The following is a 6288-nucleotide window of genomic DNA, read 5'->3' on the forward strand; positions in this document are numbered from 1 at the left end:
CAAGCTTATTCCATAGAGCTTTTGTTGTTCCAAGTGCAGCCAGCACTCTTGAAGTGCCTATGTTTGCTTTTACTTAGGTTTACTTAAGATAAAGCCCCTCAGATGTTTGTTTTTGAAGTAGTATCCTGGATAGTATCTTGTCTTGCAATAAAAAAAAGTTTTGTCAAATGTTCTAAAGGAAAAGAATCTTCTCCTCTTCTATAAAGCTATATATTCTTTCCCAGGATTTTACTAATCTGACTTTTTGTATAGGAATTTTTATGTCTTTAATTTCTAGATTTCTTTTTGTGATGCAGATTCCCTCAATTTTCTTTCCTTGAACAAAATCTTCAGCTTTTGAAAGAATGGAAACTTTAATTCAGCAATGTAGTTTCATGAGATTATTTAGTCTTCCCTATAAAGATGAAGTAAAATGTATTGATTAGACTTGAGAGAGAGAATGATTTTTTTTTTAATTATTTCATGCATATTATCTATTCAACTAGCTGATGCAGGGTATTTTATGTGGATTAACCTCCCCCTTCCCCAAGTGCACTTCAAGAAGTTACAGGGATAAAGCGATGGAAAGGAGGAAAATAGAACAATTTAAGAGCTGTAGCATGTTCAGATGGCGTCAGTTGCCAAAGCCCAGTTTTGGACAGAAGCATGAAAGCTAAGTCGCCGGAGTTGCTGGCATCCCTAGTATTGATTAAACCTCATTGGGAATGCAAGAACAGTAGTTAGAACTGGCACTCCTGCTTCTGCAAGGTAGGGAGGATCACAAATAGCTTAGATCATGAAAAGAGATACTAGATATGTGTCTAGAAGAAAATGAATTCTCTGTCCTGCTGAATCAGCCACCTTATTGCTGCAGAGCTGAATTAGCAACAATTGACATCTGCAACTGAATTAAACCCAGCTCTCCAGGAATTAGAATCCCAAAACAGCGAGGAGTCACTTGCCACCATTATCACCATCTGAAATACTCAGAGTTGTGAGGCCATGGCAGGTCTCCCCATTGAAGGCAGATCTATGATGGAGAAATCCCCTGAGGTGTAAGTATTGTTGCATCTGAAAACCCCACCATTTATTCAAGACAAAAAAATCCATGGAGGTCACTGGTTTAGTGTTATTTGTTAGATTAGAACAGCAATACGACATTTGGGACAGCTTCTTCCAGAGCTTCATCCTCACAGCTCATTTGCTTCCAGTCAGAGAACTAGATCATGCTAATAATGAGCCATACTGATCAGTCTTTTAAATGAAATGCTAAAAGGCCAGTAAACAGGGCAATGTAGGGTATGAAGGAAAGGCAATAATCTTACTATGCTGAGCATTTTCCATAATTGGAATTTTAAAGGTTACATGTGCTTGATCTAACAAGTCTATGCTTGTAGGCTTTGCTTAATTTGCATCTAGGTAGCAGCTGGACTCTAGCTTTTCTCCACCCCATCCTCTTTCTCTTTCTCAATATGTATTCATACAAGCTACCCATCTTCATTACAGAAAACTTCCACTTTAAAACTGTTCCAATACACAAAAAATGAACACAAGTCTGAGGCATTAACTGCTCAGACAGAAAGGCTGACATACAGCTGCCTTGGCACCCAGTCATCAGCAGCTGAACCACAAAGAGTAGGGCAGCAATCTGCTCATCACTTCCTATGCTTTCAGTGAGGGGCAGCTCTAGGGAGCCTTGGCTTTCAGGACTTGGGTCTAAAACAAAGCCAGAGCTGTGAAGGACTCTTTTGTGCATGAAACATTGTGTGTAGGAATGAAGAAGACCAACGTAGCAAGGCACCAGCACCTAACCATTACTCTTCAGCAGTGAAGCTTAAGAATTAGGATTATTCCTTCACATAGAGAGGAATTAAAGAGCCAAGCCACTGGATGTGAAGTCCACAGTCATCCTTCAGTGTTCTGAGGCTTTAGCCTGCTGTTAAACAGATGTCTACAGTGTCTCTGATCTTGGCCTCTCTCCCATTAAATTTGGGTTCAAGAAGTTACACACCAGAGAGCTGTCCCCTCCCAGGCCTAAATGGAGCTCTTTCTTAGTGGAAATCTGGACTTAAGTGACAGAAATTTATCAGATCTGGTGTCTGCACATGAGGATGTCATGAGCTGGGAGTATAAAAATTTCAAGCTATATGCCTTTTCAAGGCCAGCAAGGAAATGCAGGTCAGAAATCCAGGGATTTCTTACTTCTGTTTCAGTCCCAGGCAGAGAGGCCTTGCCAGGCTGGAATTTCACACAAGGCTGGGAAGCACTGACTGCATAGTGAATGCATAGTAAGCTGACTTGTGTCAGGACTCTTGCATGGAATTTTGGTGTGGCTCTTCAAGAAGGATAATGCTTTTTTTTTTTTTCCCAGGAAACATATTTCTCCTTGAGGTTTTTAAAGTTGTATTGTTATGGCTGGCAAGAGTGGACCAGAAGGGCAGCAGGAAAAACTTGGATCATCAGCTGCTGACATCCAAACAGGACAGCATCTGGAGCCACATGAGATAATCTTGTGGGTTTCTGGTGTTTCTTTTGCTTTGCTCTTGTATTTTGGCCTCAGTTGGTCCTGCCTCCATTAACTCAGAGTCCACAAAGCTCAGGCAGCAGAGGTGTCAGAAGTCATCTCCACACACATGTTCATTGCACTGTGGGTGTATCCAGCTTGATATTGAGCATAGTTTGGTCTGCTTTGACACAGCACACAACATACCTTCTTTCACTTCCTCTGCATCATGGGAAAACCCATCAGTCAGCCTGGCTAAGAGATATGAGCTGATCTATCCCAACTGGATAAGCAGCTCCTCTGAAGAAGACTTGGGGTAACGTTGCCAGCATTGACATTGCCCTTTCTTCTGCTTGGAAGAGAGAGGAACACATGCATCACAAACTCATAACACAAAGCTGTGGTGAGAGTTTTTTGCAAACAAATTGCAAAATGTGATCAGAATGCATTAGAAAACAAGACAAAGCTGTGAAAAAAAGGTCTTATTTTCTCTGCTACTCGAATGCTGATTTTAGCTTAGACATTGACAAAAGCAGAGACAGAGGAACAAGCAGAACTCCTTGTTCTTCTTAAGAAATACTAAGAACTTTCCAGAGAAGAAGAGAGAGAAGACATCCCTCCCACTCCACAGCTGCCTGAGTACTCTCACTTCTTCATCTGATGGTGGATTCCATGTGTCAGCATCAGCACTTAACAGAATCTTGCTGTTTAGGAGACCAGGACTAAACAGCACTTCAGAGTTGCTTTCATGGCATTATGGGGATTGCAGGACATGGTTCAGACTTATCAGGAGGAGCAAAAATGAGCTGCAGTTTTATCAGTATCTGCAGAGTTCAGGAGACCAACTGCTGAAGGAAGAGGGTTTAGACATGGTAACATTGCAGGATTCTTGCAGAAACACGCTCAGAATTATCAAATTGGGATAACAGGGTGAGAAGTAGAGGAACAGAAGAAGTATTGGTAGAGCCAAGGAAAAGAGAGAAGCTTTGCAATTAAGTGCTAGAAAGAAAACCTCACTACGCACCCAAAAACAATACATGACGCTCCTTTTGTCTCCACAGCCTTGAACCCTTTCTGTTGGTAGGTACAAATGCCTCCAGGGGAAAGAAGAAAAAGTAAAACACAACCTACAGCTCAGTTCCACATGGAAAGGAAAGATCCTGAGACTGTCAGGTAATCTCTTCTGCTGAGCAGACCTGAGTCATCTTTATTGGCCACTGCATCTCCTTTAAATCACATTTTCTTTTCAAATGCCTGAAAGCAGTTTAGAAGGAAAGAATGGATCTTTTGGCCCAGTAGTCATGTTTTAAGAAACAGAGAAAGTTTTTAGGAGAAAATAAGTACAAAATCAGATTAAACAATCACAAGGATCACAGAAAGAGGGAAACATGCAGCGTATCTTTCATTCAGGGTACAAGGCTTATGTAAATACTGTTAGTAGCTGTAATATATAGAGACCCCAGCAGCCAAATGAAGTCCTGTCATCACCTCTGGTATGCAGAGGAAACAGGATAACAGTGTGAAAGAGGAATACTAATCTTAATACTTTTACAAATTTGCTGTGTGGACTTGACAAACACAGATAACCAGGACTTGAGTTCTCATTCAAGTCAAAGATCAAGTTAAGATAAGCATATGCTTATTCTCATCCAAAGAGAGAACTTAACCTCCTCCAGTGAAGACCAGCTGGACTTTGAAACCAGGCATATGTTTTAAGAGAATATTGCTATGCACTTGCTGCTTCCACTGAGAAGACAGAGAAAGAAAGGGTTAGAAATTTGTCTCAGCTGTGAATTCCAGTGAACAAGTACTTTTACCCAGAAAGGTAAATTTTCAAACACTAATTGTTTTCATTTACCTCCTTGCCTTGAATACGTTTTCATAATAAAGCTTTAAAGTTGTCAAAATGTTCTTTTTGCAGTTTGAAGCCCAGTTTACTATCTCGGTTTGGGACAGAACTGCTGCTGACTTAGAATTGCTGCTGGTTTGAGAATCAGGTTTAATTAAAATGCAGAGTTCCATTACTGATTAGTTTGATCCAAGCCCAAGAGATATTAATAAGCTGGGTCTCTATCCATGAAGATTTTGCTGAGAAATTAGATTTAATGGGACTTTAATGGGCAGTGGTGGGGAGAAGCCCGTCATTTTAGTAGATGCAAGATATCACAGTTTAAGAATATTAAAAAAAATTGTGAACTTAAAGTTTTTGTGCTGATATATAAAAAAAGTCCTGTGGCCTTTAAGAAATCCTGTTTATCTAAACCATTTTGGTTTTTTTAAAGCTACTTCTGCTATATGTTACATCTAAATGGATTATAATAGAAGGAAATTAAATTATTTTGGTGTTCCTTGGCAGAACTTGTTGTAGCTGTCAGTCCTGCTGCATTGCACATACAGCCACAGTGGCATTTTGTGCTGTGCAATGCAGCACTCTGCAGAAACACCCGAGGTAATGCTGAATTAGCTGGCTTGGGAGGTGGACAGGCTGAGGTGGGAACACTGCCAGGAGAACTGGGGGACCACTGGCCCCAGCTATGCAAACCACTAATTCACAGGTATTTTGAGAATTTCTAAGCCACACCATATTGTGCAGGGTGGACATAAATTTTTGAGTGAGACACTTGAATATCAAATAATGGTACACTCCCATCACTTCCATTCCATTCCATTCTCCTCTCCTGTTCCTCTTTTTTTTTTTTTTTTCCTTTTGACCTGTATTAAATTTATGGGTGAATGCAATGAAGGAAACTTAAAATTTTTGCCATCCCCTTCCCTCATCTAGTATATCTTATATTTTCTCAAATGTTTTTAACATCAATACTGAATCATTTCCTATAACTACAGAATAAATAACCCATTAAAAATATAATGCCATTATAGCTCCAAGAAACTTGGCAGAAGAAGCTAAGTAGCTTAAACCATTTTTGTAAGCCAATGAGATACCAAATTGATGGAGTTCTAGCAAAGTTATCTAATAAATTACCCATGTGCAAGTCACTGCTTTCTTCTCCTACTTTCAGTTGTGTACCAGGGCAGCTCCAAAGACTAAGCTCATGGGCAAATGTCAGAAGGGTTTTACATATGACTGAGAAAACTAAAAAGAAAATAATCATTGCTGAGAAATGAACTCAGAAAACAGCTGTAACTCAAGTTTTAAATAGCATTTAATGAAAGCAGAGTATAGAGCATTATCACTTTGGGGAATCACAAAGTAGAGGTACTCTGAAGTTGCTGCAAAGAGCAACTACTCCAACTTAATGCACTTTTTTTACCCTTCTAGGTTTATTTGAAAACTGATTAGTGATACTGAATAGTAGTCATCTTTTAAAATTGCCCAAATCTGGTCCTTCGAGTGCTTATAAAGCAATGAGAAGCATTTAATGATCTTATTTCTTAAAATTGATTTACCTACTTTTTGGAACAACACTGCTCAATTTTACCTATTTTCTTCTTTGATTTATTAAATAATTTCACTCAGAAGAAAAGTTAGCTTAGAAAAGTACCTAGCCCTGATTTGAAGAAAGCAACATTTTGAAAGCTTTCTGTTCAGCTAAACTGTTCTCTTTCTTGCTCTCCAGATGAGGAAATAAAACTTTGCAACATGGCAAATTAATAACGCCAGAGAAAATATAGTCCTCATTCAAAGAGTAATTTCATGGACATACAAGTTGCTAGGATTTAGCCAAAATAATTAAAAAATTTTAATCCACTGGATGTTATTCATATTCTGGGTACCAAAATCTTGAAAAACGTATCATTAGGCTTCAGTGTTAGAATGCAATTACTGTATTTGCTAAAATTCTAGG

This window comes from Anomalospiza imberbis, chromosome 2 (genome assembly GCF_031753505.1).
Source record: "Anomalospiza imberbis isolate Cuckoo-Finch-1a 21T00152 chromosome 2, ASM3175350v1, whole genome shotgun sequence".
Taxonomy (NCBI): Eukaryota; Metazoa; Chordata; class Aves; order Passeriformes; family Viduidae; genus Anomalospiza; species Anomalospiza imberbis.